The 16,604-nt window shown below is 39.8% G+C and overlaps 1 protein-coding gene across 6 annotated transcripts in view; it reads left to right on the plus strand.

Annotated features, from left to right (window-relative positions):
• The first annotated feature begins 523 nt into the window (after window positions 1–523).
• The window catches only part of TANC2 (tetratricopeptide repeat, ankyrin repeat and coiled-coil containing 2), a 381,836-nt gene continuing 365,755 nt past the window's right edge, over window positions 524–16,604 (plus strand). For 5 of the 6 annotated variants that reach the window (XM_049860882.1, XM_049860884.1, XM_049860886.1 and 2 more), the window contains exon 1: window positions 915–998. The gene's annotated coding sequence lies outside the window, so the exon portion shown is untranslated. Of the gene's footprint in view, window positions 999–16,604 lie in introns of all 6 variants that reach the window. The other variant, XM_049860883.1, reaches the window with a different exon arrangement.

Genomic DNA, 16,604 nt, shown 5'->3' on the forward strand with positions numbered 1-16,604 from the left:
TTGTAGGGCTGTAGGGGTGATATGAGCCTAAAGGGGTTGAAGTAGGGGAAATCTAGAGGAACGTTCTGGCCATCAAAGCGGGAAGACAGGCCTTGAAGTGGTCGCACGTGACAGCAGCAGCCACCTCGAGAGTGACATCACCCCTGTGGGCGGAGCCTAATCATGTAGGGGCCTTGTCTCTATTGAAGGGAGGAGCCCCTTCTCCCTCAAATGCGATCGACCTCACCAGTCAAAGCCCCCTGAGGAAACGAGAAATGCCAAGACATCGTGGAACGGTAGAGGCACGGCCCAGTATCTCCACACCCAGGTTTCCGTCTCCACCCTCTCCTCCAGCGGCTCCCCACCCCTCAGCTGGGGCGGGGGCGCGCGCGCTGCACCACGCACGCGCCCCCACGCACGCTCGCTGCCTCCGCGCTCGCGCTCCTCCCCACCCCGGCCCGGAGGGGGCGGGGCTGCGGGCGGCCTCCGAGGGTGCGACGCCCCCGGCGCGGCGGCGGCGCTAGCGAGCGGCCGTCCGGGCGCGGGGCGCAGCGCGCTGTTCCGGCGGGGCTCGCTGGCACAGCTGCCTCGCGCGAGCCGCCCGGCCGGCGGGGAAGCTGCGAGCGCGTCGAGGCCGGCCCAGGGCCCCCGGCGCTGCCTCCCGCCGCGCCCTCCGCGCCTCCTCCGGGCGGCCCCGCCCCCGCGCCCATCCCCCTCGCTCACCTCCCGGCTGCGCGGCGCGCGAGGAGGAGCGAGGCGCCCGCGGCCGCCGCCGCGGCGAGCTGAGGGGAGAGAACCTGCCTCCGCGCCGCCGCTGACAGGAGGACGCTGCGGGCTGCACTCGCCGCACGGGAGGCCCTGCCGCGCCTTTCCGGGGTGCAGACCCGCCGAGGGGCGTCCGAGCGCAGCGAGGTGTTCTGGGAATCACGGGCGGCGCCGGCGGGCGGCCGCGCTCCTCACAGGAGACCCCGGGGGTGGGGGCTGGACACCGACGTGCAGCGAGCCCCTCCGCGCGGCAGGTAAGAGACCCGGGGGAGCAAGGACGTTCACCTTCAGCACCTCAAAATTCAGGGAGTGGGGCGGGGCGAGCAGGGAAATGGGAGCATGGGCAGCGAAGTGGCTCCGGTGTCCAGGGCGTGGGGAAGGTTGACTCTGAAGGTGGCAGTAAGGGTGGTTTCAGATGGGTCTGGAGCCGGTCACTTCGGTGTCACCGAAGGTGTCGTGGAATTTGGTACCAGGAGAGCCTCTGGATGACGGGGACCCGGGAGGAGATGCGAGGCAGATTACTGAACGTGGTGCAGAACGAGTTGCCAAATGTGCCCCCAGAATGTAGCATCAAAGTAGTTGAAATGTGCCAGGTGAGGCACAGGACAGGTTGGCTGGTGTGGCTGGGAAATTCACGATGGGAATGTTATTAGTGGCATTAATAATCCCTCTGAGAGAGAAGGAGGTGTAGTATAATGAAAGATCAGTAGGGTTCATTGCTAGATATTTTGCCACAGGAAATCGAGAGGAGCTATGATAAGCTATTTGTGAGATAGAGAAATTGCTTCTGGTTGTGAGATGGGAAAGAAAAAGGAGGACTAAAATAACGCCAGGTTTCGCGGTTTACAATTGTAGCTTTTCTGTTTCAGGTGTGGAATGTTTCAAATGATTTTCGGAAAGCATAAACAATGATAATTAATATTAAGAAGAAGATTTGGTGTTTTGGGTGTCTCTGCTTTTCTTCCTCTCTGCTCCTCTTCAGGAAAAGAAAAATAATAATACCTTGAGAGTAATTATGAGTTCAAGATCATTAAGCAAAAGGGAAATATTTTTCGTACATGCCCCTTTCTCCATTTTCACACAGGTGAAGATATCTGGAATGAGGAAAACAAAACAATATGGTGAACAAAAGGGATAAATTTTCAGTCATTTTGAGAGGTTGGAGGCAAAAGCTATTGCAATGGTTAATTATAGAGAATGACAGTAGTGAAATATTCTTGCATGTTCTTGGTGTTGGGATGGCGAAATAAAAAAAAAAATGAATACAGCAAATGTGGCATAAAAAGCAGCAAAATGGATACTGTCAGTGGAGCTTTTCTTGCATTTCCTAGGTAGAAGGATCATCTTAGGAATGTGAGTGCAAAAATAAAATATTAAATTATATATATGTACACACACGTGAAATAATCTACATGGTGCAAAACACTGACTTCCATTTGAACATATCTGTGTTTTGAGAGGATTGTCAGAACATCTGGAATTTCAAAAGTAACAAAAGACGGCTTGATGAGCTACTTAATATATCTTGTAGTGTACATATAACGAGTGTCTATATACTATGAAACAAAAGGAAAAATATCTGGATGTATTCACTAGGATATATTTCATTATTGATGAGGTTTTAGTGTTTTTGTTATTCTTGCAGAGAAATTGAATTACTTGCCTGCATATTGTTCTATACTATAATAATTTGCCAGATAATCTGAAAATCATACTGATTGGCTTCCTCCGGGTTCCAAATTCGCCCATCAAATAATTTTTTGATTCAAAGGCAAAACTGAATTTTCGTTGGTGATTAATTTTGGATTTTAGTCCCATGTCCCTCACCTTGAGGCTCTGTTGAGACTAAAGAAGAGAGGAGAGGGCCAGAGGAGAATAAAGAACAGTTCTGTTGGGTCTTCCTGTTTTGTTCTGACTGTAAGCCATATGTACTGCCACCCCCTACTGTCTGTAGGAAGAGGTGTCACAGCCCCGCTCTTTTCTTGTTATCACTGCCCCCTTGTGTAAGGGAAGAAAATGATAGCTACACTTCTGAGAACTGCTCTTCTCAGATTTGATAGACTGGTTATATAGATTTATTAATCACCTGTTATCTGTATTCTCTTCAGAATTGCAGGCCTTCAACTCACATTTCAGATTTGACGTCTGTTTTTAGTGGTATCTAATTTTAGTCATTAATTCAAATTGCTAAGAATGTTTTCAGTACGTTCAGGAAGATGGTACAGTATTGTTACTAGTAGTGATAACTCACACTTATATTGTACCTACTCTTTGCCAGTCCAGGAGAGCAAACACTCATATACCTTCCACCCAGCTTAAGAAATAGAACATTACCTGCCACACTTTTTTAAACAATTGTTTTCTTCTTTTAGCCAAACGGCTTCTGCCATTCTTTTCAACAAAAACTTTACTTATTAGGTTGTGAATCATATATCTCATGTAGCCAAACATACAAATATGTACATGTATATATAACATATATACATTTGTTAATATAAGAATTCAATAAAATCTAATGATTAGGGCTAAAACTTATTCATGATATATGCTTATAAAAGTTAGTATATTTAAAAAATTATCATAGTCTCAGATCATGCCCTGTATTTGTGTTGATTTGTAGTTCATTTTAGTATACTTCATTTATAAAACTTACTTTGGTTTGCATCTTTATTGTAAATAAAGATTTACTAACACTGTTAAATATTAGTAGATTATTTACCTTTCCGTCATTGACTCGACTGTCCCATACTAGGTCTCTTTACCTCCCCCTTCCCCCATAAGTATCTTTGCTCTTTCAGTATTTTCTGAATGACTCTGTGTGCATTATTTTGAATGGAGAAGGAAGTAGACCCTAGAATGGAGTAAGTATACCAATTGAGTAGTTCCAAAAGGGGACAATTGGAATAGTTGATATATATTAAATATATGGTAGAACAAGCATGCCTAAAAGAAATGCATCAAAATTCTCTTCTCATATCCTATTACAATGGAATTAAAATTGAACTTCTGAGACACACTGTTCGGGCACACTAGTTGAATTATATTGGATTGTACTTACCCAAGGAACCCTGGTGGTACAGTGGTTAAGCACTTGGCTGCTAACCTAAAGGTTGGTGGTTCACACCCACCAGCCACTCTGCAGAAGAAAGATGTGACAGTCTGCATCCTGTAAAGATTTACAGCTTTGGAAACCCTATGGGGCAATTCTGCTGTTCTGCAAGATTGCTGAGTTAAAATCAACTCATTTGCTGTGGGTTTTGGATTTGGGTACTTACACAGAATCACGTATATTAGCTGGAATATTTTTATTGATGATGATGTTGTTGTTAGTTGCTGTTGAGTTGATTCTGACTCATGACGACCCCATGTGATAAACCTAGATTTCATTTCAAAGAGCTAAAACAAGCTGTTGCAGATAGCCATTTAATATTCATGCACTGGTCTGATCAAGGTAACAACTGTAAAATGGTTTGGCAGCTAGTTTATTTGGGTATTTCTTTTTTTCTCTGTGAATGAGTTGAGGCTCAGCATTGTCATATCTACTTAATGTGCCTCTAGTCATCAAATACTACTATTATTTGGAGAAAAGGCACTGTATAGATGTCGTTGTTGTTGTTGTTAAGTGCCGTCGACTTGGTTCTGACTCATAGCAACCCTGTATACAACAGAATAAGACATTGCCGGGTCCTTTGCCGTCTTCACAATCGTTGCTATGTTTGAGCCCCTTGTTGCTGCCACCGTGTCAACTCATCTTGTTGAGGGTTGTCCTCTCTTTCGCTGACCTTCTACTTTACCAAGAATGATGTCCTCCTCCAGGCACTGATCCTCCTAATAACATGTCCAAAGTATGTGAGATGAAGTTTTGCCATCTTTGCTTCTAAGGAGCATTCTGGCTGTATTACGAATAAAAAGTTTAGACTTTGTTGTAATACCCTGAAAACTGACTGTCAACTGGTTTATTTGAACAGTATCTTTTGTAGTAACTTGTATTAGATGGAGATTATTCACAATTTAAAAAAAAAAAAGGAAAAGATGCGAAGGAAAGTATATGTAGTGATGGAGAGTACATATCCCTAATGAGCCTTTTGAAAAATCTCTGGAGAGGAATAGGTTAAAAGAAGCGCTAAAAGACTTAGAGCTGTATTTTCTCACATAATGGTTCTTTTTTTTTTTTTTTAAAGAGGATGTTTTACTTTGAGTATTTAGGATTCAAGGTAATATAGTTGAAGAACAAGAAGTTTGGGCCTCAGTTTTAAAAGGCTAAAACAAGTTGAGGATGCAGCAAGTGAAAAAAGTTTCTGGTAGGGAACTGTCTTATTCCAGAAAGCTCTAAATAAGTAATTACAGTACTGCAATTATTTCTGGAAAAAAATTGTGATGTATTTTGTTTTTTAATTTTTTGTGTGCTTTAAGTGAAAGTTTACAAACCAAGTCAGTCTTCCCTACGAAAACTTATATATACCTTGCTGTATGTTCCTAGTTGCTCTCCTTCTAATGAGACAGCACACTCCTTCCCTCCACCCTGTGTTTTTGTATCCATTCAGCCAGCTTCTGCTACCCCTGCCCTCCCATCTCTTCTCCAGACAGGAGCTGCTCACATAGTCTCATGTGTCTGCTTCATCCAAGGAGCTCACTCTTCACCAGTATCATTTTCTATCCCATAGTCCAGTCCAATCCCTGTCTGAAGAGTTGGTTTTGGGAATGGTTCCTGTCTTGGGCTAACAGAAGGTCTGGGGACCATACCTCTGGGGTCCTTCTAGTCTCAGTCGGACCATTAAGTCTGGTCTTTTTACAAGAATTTGGGATCTGCATCCCACTGCTCTCCTGTTCCCTCAGGGGTTCTCTCTTGTGTTCCCTGTCAGGGCAGTCCTCAGTTGTAGCTGGGTACCATCTAGTTCTTCTGGTCTCAGGGTGGTGTAGTCTCTGGTTTATGTGGCTCCTTCTGTTTCTTGGGCTCATGGTTATCTTGTGTCTTTGGTGTTCTTCATTATCGTTTGCTCCAGGTGGGTTGAGACCAATTGATGTGGTGTATTTTATTAAAAAAAAAAACAAAAAAAACCTTTACGAATCATGTGAAAGCTGTGCCTGTGGATGTTATAAGTGTCAGATAAGTTGCTTTTGTAGGGCCACACATTATGAAAATATCTTGTGTTCAGTTTATGTTTGCACTTGAGTAGTTGAAAGTAAACATGACTAAGTTTAAGAGGCAAAAGAATTAATCTGATGTTACTCTTAATCATGCCCTTTCTGCCTTTATGTAGTGCATGATGTATGTTGTTAGTTGCTGACTCATGACAAATCATGTGATATATACCACCTCTGATATTACTGTTTATCAGAACTTGGGGGTTTCTCATGTCAGTCATGTAAACTGAGTAGTTGCATTACAGTGGATGATCGGGTCGGTGTGTTTTTTTAAGAATCCAGTTGCCCAGTAGACATTTTTACTGCTTATATCAAATTTATGGATATCTCCATATTGCTGCCAGAGTGATCTTTCTAACACAATCGTCTGACCATTGGCACTCTTTTCTTCAGAATCTTCCAGTGGCTTCTCATTACTTAATGGATAAAATAAAAACTTGTTAGCAAAGTATAGAAGGTCTTCATGATCTGATCCCTACTTACTCTTTAGACTCATTGCCTGCCACTTTCTTCTTCAGAGTTATACTTCACACAGTACTGAACTACTTGTGGTCCCTTGAATATGTAATATTCTCTTACCTGCCCTTGCCTTTATATATGGAATTCCCTCTGCATAGAATACTCTTCGCCTCTCCTTTGTTCTCAGGGCAAACTGGTACTCAGCCTTTATGTCTTGGTCCTTGAGTGAAGGTTTTGCTTACTCCCCAAGGTGGACTTGGACATGCCATTCCTTATTCTCCCATTCATCTGGTAAAAATGAACATTATCATAGTTATCACATCATATTTTAATTATGTCTGTCTCATCATTAGCCTGTGAGCTCCTTGAAAGCAGGCACTATGGCTTTTCATCTTTTATTTTTAGCATCAGTATAACCTAAAAAAACCCGAACCCACTGCCATCAAGTTGATTCCAACTCATAGCAACCCTATTGAACAGAGTAGAGCTGCCCCATGGGTTTTCCAAGGCTTTAAATCTTTACAGGAGTAGACTGCCACATCTCTCTCCCATGGAGTGGCTAGTGGATTCGAACTGTGAACCTTTTGGTTAGCAGCTGAGTGCTTTAACCACTGCACCACCAGGGCTGTTTACATCAGTATAGTTAGTACATAATATGTGCTCTTTATTTATTGAGTAAAGATTGTTGAAAACTCTATCGGTTATGCCTTTGAAACCTCATCTGTTAGTGAGTTAGAGGAAACTTCAGGTATCAGGAGGTATGTAGAGAAATATAGATATATACATATACCATCTAAAATATCATTCAGAGTAATCCTGGACTGTAATTAAAACTGACCCAAAAGATGAACCAGATTTTGTTCAGTTTTTTTTTGTTCTTTTTTCTTTCGGTTTTATTTCTTCTAAGACTGATTTGTTCGTTCTTTTGGCAGTCCATGGTGTATATTCAGTATTCTTCGCCAGCACTGCAATTAAAATCCATCAATTCTTCTGTCTTCTTTTTTCGTTGTCCAGCTTTCGCATACGTATGAGGTGACTGAAAAGACCATGGCTTGACTCAGACGCACCTTAGTCATCAAAGTGACATCTTTGCTTTTTAAAACTTATCTTTTTTAGGTTTCTGGGGATGAGGAGAGGAAGATTAGGAGGCTCACTACCTACTAGGTTGCTGCCTGTCCCTTTCTCTGTGTAAACTTTAGCCAGTCACTTAATTACTCAGGTTTCAGTTTCCTCAAATGTAAAGTCAAAGTAATCATTTATGCTTCCTAGTGTTGTGGGAATTTAATGAAAGAATATATTTGAGAGCATTTTTAACTTTCAAAATGTTATACAAACATGAATTATTTTCATTATATATTACAGGGGTTGGTAAATTACAGCCATGGGTTAAATACAACCCACCATCTATTTTTGTATGACCTGCAAGCTAAGAAAGGTTTTTACATTTGTAAATGTTTGAAAAAAAAATCAAGAGAAGAATAATACTTTGTGACATGTGAAAATTATATAAAATTCAAATTTCAGTGTCCGTAAATAAAGCTTTATTGGAACATAGCCTTGCTCATTTGTTTATTTGCTATGGCTCTTTTCGGGTACAATGGCAGAGTTTAATAGTTGCAACAAGATGACCATATGGCCTACAAAGCCTAAATATTTGCTATTTGGCCTTTTACAGAAAAAGTTTGTCAGTCCTTGGTCTATTATATAGTCTGTGTCCATTAAGTGTTAATGTAATGAGTTGGAGATACACCAGCTATGTCTGTTGAAGGCCTTTGAAGGGAGTAATTGCTTATGTCTATTTATTGAGAAAAGATTGGCCACTTTGTTCTAGTACTGATGTATATGATAGGACCCAACTGTACCTCCTTATGATACCCATATTATATGTAACTATGAAGAAGTTTATGATAAAGTGTTATTAGAGTCTATTCTCTCTTTTTTTTTTTTTTTAAAGAATAGGTATCCTAAGTGGAGTAGTTTAGAGCACAGCATGAATGAGAATATTTTTCTTTTTTTGTTCAGGTCCCAGTCTCCCAGTATCTGGAATATCTGGAAGGTTTGAGGTTCAGACCCACCCAGAGACATCTCGGAAGAAAGGCCTGGCGATCTGCTTTTAAAAGACACACAAAATCAAGTTTTTTTCATTGTTATGTGAAGTTACTTTAAAAAAAAAAATAAACTTGATTTTGTACATTAGTTTACTGTTCAGACATCTTGTGCATCTTCCAGAAGCAGATCACCAGGCATTTCTTCCAAGGTGCCTCTGGGTTGTTGGTCTGAATCTTGAACCCTTCCAATTAGCGGTTGAGTGGTTAACAGTTTGTGCTACCCAGGGACTCCCACCTTGTGTGTAAGATAGTACTGTAAGAGTTGAGCTGGATTAGTTTTATTAGAAAAACTAACCCAAAACCTAGGGGATTTTTATTCAGTCTATTAACTTATTCATTCACTTAAATATTTATTGACCACCTACTATGTGTAAGTAGTTACTTCTGCTATTACAGTTTTTCAGTAGAAGGTGGACGTTTTATATTTTTCCTAAAATAGAAGTTAACATTGTAATTCAGAATTCTATGACTTCTACCTCTGGGAAAAATGTAGTGTGGTATTAAAGTTTGTCAGTTTCCTAAATTTCCACTGGCCAGGGACAATGTTGATCATTTTTAATATGTGTGTTTTTAGGGGGGGGGGGGGTCGGGGGGCAAAGGTATGAAAAGGAAAGCAGTGGTTTATAGATTACTTTCTATTATTATCAGCAAGTTTTGCAGACACAGCATTCACAGAGAAAAGTTGTTGTTGTTAGGTGCCGTTGAGTCAGTTCTGACTCATAGCAATCCTACGTACAATAGAACAAAACAAGAACAAAACACTGGCCGGTCCTGCACCATCCTCACAATTGTCGTTATGCTTGATCCGATTGTTGCAGCCACTCTGTCAATCCATCTTGTTGAGGGTCTTCCTCTTTTTCACTGGCCCTCTACCAGGCATGATGTCCTTCTCCAGGGACTGGTCCCCCCCTGATAACATGTCCAAAGTGTGTGAGATGTAGTCTTGCCATCCTTGCTTCTAAGGAACATTCTGGTTGTACTTCTTCCAAGACAGATTTATTTGTTCTTTTGGCAGTCCTTGGTATATTCAATATGATGCAGTTGAAAACCCCATGGCTTGGATCTGGTGCACCTTAGTCTTTAAGGTGACATCTTTGCTTTTCAACACTTTAAAGATGTCTTTTGCAGCATATTTGCCCAGTGCGTCTTTTGATTTCTTGACTGCTGCTTCCATGGGTGTTGATTGTGGATCCAAGCAAAATAAAATCCTTGACAACTTCCATCTTTTTTCCATTCATCATGATGTTGCTTATTGGTCCAGTTGTGAGGATTTTTGTTTTCTTTATGTTGAGGTGTAATCCATACTGAAGGCTGTGGTCTTTGATCTTCATCATTAAGTGCTTCAAGTCCTACTGACAGCAAACAAGGTTGTGTCATCTGCATAACGCAGGTTGTTAATGAGTCTTCCTCCAATCCTGATCCCGTGTTCTTCATGTAGTCCAATTTCTTGGGTTCTTTGTTCAGCTTACAGATAGAATAAGTGTGGTGAAAGGATACTACCATGACAACACCTTTCCTGACTTTAAATGACACAGAAAGTAGAAAGCAGTAATAATGGAAAACTTTTGTTATTCCAAATAGATAACTTTGGAACAGGTAGTTATGATGCTTTCCGTGATAATGCAGACATTATCATAGTGATGATATGTCTCATTATAGAGACTGACAACTTGAAGAAATATGGCACCTGTTTTTTATTGCCATGGAAACTTCCTATGGATCCAGCCTTATAAGTAGATTATAGTTATTAAACTGGGAAATGGGAGTAGGTATGTTACTGTTGTTAGTCACTGTTGAATTGGCTCCCATTCATGGCAATTTTACGTATAACAGAACAAAACATTGCTTGGTCCTGCATCATCTTCATGATCTTTGATATGTTTGAGTCCATTGTGGTTATTGTGTCACTCCATCTCATTGAGGGTTTCCCTCATTTTTGTTGACCCTCTACTTTACCAAACATGATGTCCTTTTCTAGCCATTGCTCTTTCCTGACGACATGTCCAAAATAAATAAGACAAACTTGCCGTACTCACTGTTAAGGAGCATTCTGGTTTTATTTCTTCTACGATTGATTTGTTCACTTTTCTGGCAGTCCATGGTATATATTCAGGGTTCTTTGCCAACACCACAATTAAAGTGCGTCAATTCTTCTCCTGTTTTCTTTTTTCACTGTCCAACTTTCACATACATATGAGGCAATCGAAAAGACCGTGGCTTGGCTCAGATGCACTTTAGTCATCAAAGTAACATCTTTGTTTTTTAAAACTTTAAACACATTTGCCCAATGCAATATGTCATTTGCTTTCTTGACTGCTGCTTCCATGGGCGTTGATTGTTGATCCAAGTAGATGAAATCATTGACAACTTCATTTTTTTTTTTCCTGCATTTATCATGATGTTGATTATTTGTCTGGTTGTGAGGATTTTTGTTTTCTTAACGTTCAGGTGTAATCCATACTGAAAGCTATATCTTTTACCTTCATCAGTAAGGGCTTCAAGTCATCTTCATTTCTGGTAGGCAAGGTTGTGTCTTCTGCATATTGTAGATTGTTAATGAGTCTTCCTCCAATCCTGATGCCTAAATGAAAGAGGTCTTTTCTTATGCCTCTGTTCCTAATCTTTTGTTGGGGTCTCACAGTTTCTAGCTCTAGTTGCTGAAATTTGATAAGGCAAAGCTAATCAGGCCATGGAAGCTCAATGGGTATTTTTTGTACTCTAGAATTTTACTTCTGCTCATATTCCGTGGAATCCTGTAGGACTTCCTGGGATTGTGAATTAGGGTGAGTGAAGGCTTATTAAAACAAATAAATAGCCAAGCAACCAGCTACATATACCCAAATCCTGCTTCAACATCAGAGAATCTCAGCTCTTCTTGTTAGAGCTTTAAAGAGGGAGAGAGACTTTCTTTGGAGGTTGTCATTCAGGCAGATATTCCTATATTATAGGATGACAATACTGCTGTTCAGTTGTAAGAAGCGTTTGAAATTTTGCAATAGCAAGACCCATTGTATAATGGAAAGAACATGAATTTATGAGTTTTTGAATCATGAAAATGGGTTTGAATTACTGCTCTCACTTACTAACTGTGAAAACTCTTAGGTTTTACCATTTTTTAGAGTTAATTTTTTTTCTATAAAAAATAGAAGTCTCCATTCACAACCCCCTTGCTTTTTAAATTCTACTTGCCTCACTAGTGGTGGTGGTGGTTGTTGTTGGGTGTTGCTGAGTTGATTCCAACTGATAGCAACCTCATGTGACAGAGTAGAACCACCCCATTGAGTTTTTTAATGGAAGCAGATCGCCAGGTCTCTCCCACGGAGATGCTGAGTGGGTTCAAACTGGCCAACCTTTCAGCAGCCGAACGCTTAGCCAATGCGCCGCCAGGGCTGCTTTTCTCTAGTGGTGACCTTAGTTAATCTTTTGGTGTTACCTTTCATATCTTTCTCTATGTAGTTGCGTAAATGTACATATATAAATACATATTTTGTATCTTATACATAAATGGATTACACTACATGTGTTCTGTATCTTGCTTTTGTCTCCTAATATGTTTGAGTCTTTTTACAGGTCCATATATATAGTACTATTGCATTATTTTGAACTCAAACAGCACTTGTAGTGCTCATCTTTGTAGGATTGTGTGTGTGTGTGTGTGTTTAGGGTAGATTTCTAGAAGTAAAGCTGCTGACTCAGAGAGTATCTGTACTTAAAAAAAAAAAAAAGGTGTATACTACCAAATTGTGCCTTTTCCTAAAATGCCTATTCCAGTGTACATGGCCACCAATTGTGTAAGAGAACCTATTACTCTTTCATCCTTATCTACAGTAAATGTTACGGGTTTTAATTTTGTCAACTTGTTGGATCAAAAATCATCTTTTTTAATTTGCCTTTTCCTAATTTCTAGAAAAGTTGAGTACCTATCCATATATATGTGGTCATGTATATTTTCTGTTCTATGAATTGTTTGGATGCTTGGCCCGTGGGTTTTTTTTTCCTTGTGCTTTAAATGAAAGTTTACAGTTCAAGTTAGTTACTCATACAAAAATTTATACACACATTGTTACGTGACCCTAGTTGCACTTCCTATAATGTGACAGCACACTCCTCCTTTCCACCTTGGGTTTCCTGTGTCCATTGAGCCAGCTCCTGTCCCTTTTTGCCTTCTCGTCTCACCTCCGGACAGGAGCTGCCCATCTTGAGTTAAGGAGCACTGTCTTCACAAGTATCGTTTTATGTCTTATAGTCCAGTCTAATCTTTGTCTGAAGAGTTGGCTTTGGGAATGGTTTCAGTTCTGGGCTAACAGAGAGTCCGGGGGCCATGTCTTCTGGGGTCCCTCCAGTCTCAGTCAGACCATTAAGTCTGGTCTTTTTACTAGAATTTGAGTTCTGCACCCCACTTTTCTCCTGCTCCATCAGAGACCCTCTGTTGTGTTTCGTGTCAGGGCAGTCATCTAGTTCTTCTGGTCTCAGGCTGATGGAGTCTCTGGCTTATGTGACCCTTTCTGTCTCTTGGGCTAATATTTTCCTTGTGTCTTTGGTGTTCTTCATTCTCCTTTACTCCAGGTGGGCTGGGACCAGTTGATGCATTTTAGATGGTCACTTGCTAGCTTTTAAGACCCCAGATGCCACTCAGCAAAGTGGGATAAGAATGTTTTCTTAATAAACTTTGTTATGCCTTTTGACCTAGATGGCCCTGGAAGCCATGGTCCCCAGACCCCTGCCCTTGCTACTGTGTCCCTCAAAGTGTTTGGTTCTATTCAGGAAACTTCTTAGCTTTTGGTTTAGTCCAGTTGTGCTGACTTCCCCTGTATTGTGTGTTGTCCTTCCCTTCACCTAAGATTTGGCCCATGTTTTTGTTATGTTGATGGTCTTTTTTTTTTTTTTCCTTTTGATTTGTAGGAGCTCTTTGTATAGAGATTAATCCTTTATTGTTTTAGTTGCACATATTTTCTCTTGATCATTTGCTCATAAGATCATCTGATCTTATGGAGTTTTCCATTTTTTTATGTTCAAATTTGTAACCTTTTCCTTCGTGGCTTCTGGATTTTGCATCTTTCTTAGGATGCCCTTCCACTTTAGATTTTAAAATAGTTTATATTTTCTTGTAAGGTTTATCTAATTTTTTTTTTTAAGTTTAATTTCCTCAACTATCACCTGCAGCAGTATTTAGTGATTCTTCATTTTAATCCTCTTGATAAATGCCCAGAAACTGAAAATTTTACCAGAAGGAAAAACTAAATTTTCATGTGCTATGTAAGTACATGTAGAATAATTGTTTTTAATATTGTAAATGCATGTGAGGTTTCCCTTGAAAAAATTGTAGAGAAAATAGGATTTTAGTGGATCTTGCAGGTCTCACAAGGAGAAGGAAAAGTGGAACGTTAAAAAGGAGGGCTGGGGTAATTTGTAAAGGAGAAAATTTAAAGGTGATAATAATACATTTTTTTTTAGGTGGCAGGAAGGGAGTGGGCAGGGTGTAGGTAAGTGGGGTTTAAAGTTGTAAACGGATTAACTTAAACATTGCCCTTAAAGCTTTGCCCCTGCATCTTTTGCCTTTCTTTAATCCCTGATTTTATTTTCTGATTCTGTTTTGATCTGTCCTCATCCTTTCTCTACCCCTTTCCCTGATTATTTCCTGTCTATTCTAACTGCTTTGTTTCATATTATACTTTGTTCTCATCTATATTCTGATTCAGAAAATTATCTTAATAGTCTCTCTTAACTGTCATTTTGTAGTTTATTTCATTCTTTTGAGGTCAGAGTTTTGAGTTATTTAAAAAAAAAAAAAAACTTTTTCTTACTCTTGATCTGTCATTAACTCTTCATTTAAAATTTTACTTCACCCAAGATCCTTAGTTCTAGTTTTTCGTTTGTTTGCCGCTGTTTTATTTTACCTTTATTTTCTATCTTATCTTTAACAACTCTGTCTTGAATTCGTATAGTTCCTTCCACAGCGTTTAGGACATTAGCTTGCACATTGTGGTGTACACTATAAATATGAGTGATTGAAATATAAGTTGTAGTAATAGATTTTTGACCTAGTTGTGTTTTTTTTCCTTCTATCTCCTCACAGACACCTATCTTTCTTTTTTTAAATAATGTGTTTTCAGTGCAAGTTTATAGGTTCCCATTTAGTAGTTTATACATAAATTGTTCAGTGACATTGGTTCCATTCTTCACAATGTGTCAACATTCTCATTATTTTTGTTCTGTTTGTTTCATTTCCAGTAATCTAGTTTCCCTGCCTTGCCCTCTTGTCTTTGCTTTAAAGTAATTGTTGACTGTTTGATCTGATATAGATGATTTTTTGAAGGAGTGTAGTACTCGTGGGTGATATTCTTTATTTTGTGAGCCACTCTGTTATTTAGGTGAAAGATGACCCCAGGGGATAGCCGTGGTTCAAGATTTGAAGAGTATCTCAGGGCAATATTCTTGGGGAGTCCTCTAGTCTCAACTGGTCCAGTAAGTCTGGACTTCTAAGGGTTTGAGTTCTGTTCCATATTTTTTTTTATCCCCGTCTATCAGGATCCATCAATCGTGGTTCTGATCAGAACAATCAGTAGTGGTCCAGGCACCATCTAATTCTTCTGGTCCCAGGGTAGATGAGTCTGTGGTTTGTGTGTACAGTCCTGTAGACTAATTTCTTCTTTGAGTCTTGGGTTTCCTTCTTTTTCTTTTGCTCCAGATGGGTAGGGACCAATAGTTGTATCTTAGATGGCCGCTTGCAAGCTTTTAAGACCCCAGACACTACTCACACCAAACTGGCATGTGGAACATAAACATTATGAACTATATTTTGCCAGTTGACCAAGTTGTCCCACAAGACTATGAAGGATCCCTTTCTTGATTAAGGTTATTCATTCTTTAATCCACTACTGATAGAATCAATGCTATGGCAATGGATTTTTTTGGTATAGTGTTGCTATGAGTTGGAATTGACTCAACAGGAATGGGGTTTTTTTTGAGGGGGGGGGATGTACTCTGGTCAGAATTGTCATTATTACCCAGTTATTATGATGCTTCAAATCATGTGATTTCATCTATATGCACTACCAGCACACACTGTTTTTGTTGCTGTTGGTGTTTTTATAGTCGCTGATTTCATCAAAGTTTCATGTGTTTTAGCTACAGTATTGTACTAATTAGCATGGGGGTGGTAGTTACCACACTGGGTGACACCAACCCTACTGACCCCACTGCCTGCAAGTTAGATGGTATTATAGTCATTGCAAGAGCTGAAGGTCAGAGAGGCTAAGTAACTTGTCCAGAGTATACAGCTAGTAGTTGATAGAGCCAGAACATGAACATAGGTTAATCTGTGTTCAAAGCCCATGCCCTTTCCATTTCATTTCATAATTTCTTTATATTGTTCATTTAACAGCCCTATTTAAGTAAAGATTTTGTATAAGTAATATAAAAAAATGAATATCATTATAATGAGTACCAGAGGGCTCCTGGTGCTTGGTCTTTTGGATATATAAAAATGATGGGACTCTTTGTTGGGCCAGAATCAAGAAAAATTGTGAATGTGGTGAATAACTTTGTTGGAGATCTGTTCAGGTTAGAATATTATCGCAAGCATCTTACACATTGCTTAAACTAGAATGTAATGAAGATTAACTTAACCTGGAGAATGTCATAAAGGAGATCATTCCAGGTTTCTTTTTACTGAGTTGGCTGCACCTCAAAGCAGTTGTTGCTGTGCCTTCATACACCACTTCATGAGAAGCGTTCTGTGGTTTATAATCACCACAAGCCTAAACATTACTATTCCTTAGCATGTTTCATCAGAAAATGTAATATATCAAACTATAAAGCATTACCAACCCAACGTTTTGGTAAAAGTTTTTATTAAGACTAAATTTGCCTTCAGATTAGCAGAATATTCCTCATTTTGCTTCATCTCCTTTAAATTTTTTATTTGCACATACAGGCCCTTCAGGCCCTTCCTGCCCTTGTTTGGGCCCCCTTTTTTTTTTTTTTCCTTTGTAGTCTTACTGATAACTACTAGTTCAAACGTATTTATGTAGCTTACTTATAAACATACCAAAGAATTTGTAATAAGATATGTAGAGATGGGGATACTTCAATAAGTTAAAAAATATTACTTTTATCAGGAGAACTCTTCTCCTTATCCCAGCTGCC

Source organism: Elephas maximus, chromosome 19 (assembly GCF_024166365.1).
Source record: "Elephas maximus indicus isolate mEleMax1 chromosome 19, mEleMax1 primary haplotype, whole genome shotgun sequence".
Lineage (NCBI taxonomy): Eukaryota > Metazoa > Chordata > Mammalia > Proboscidea > Elephantidae > Elephas > Elephas maximus.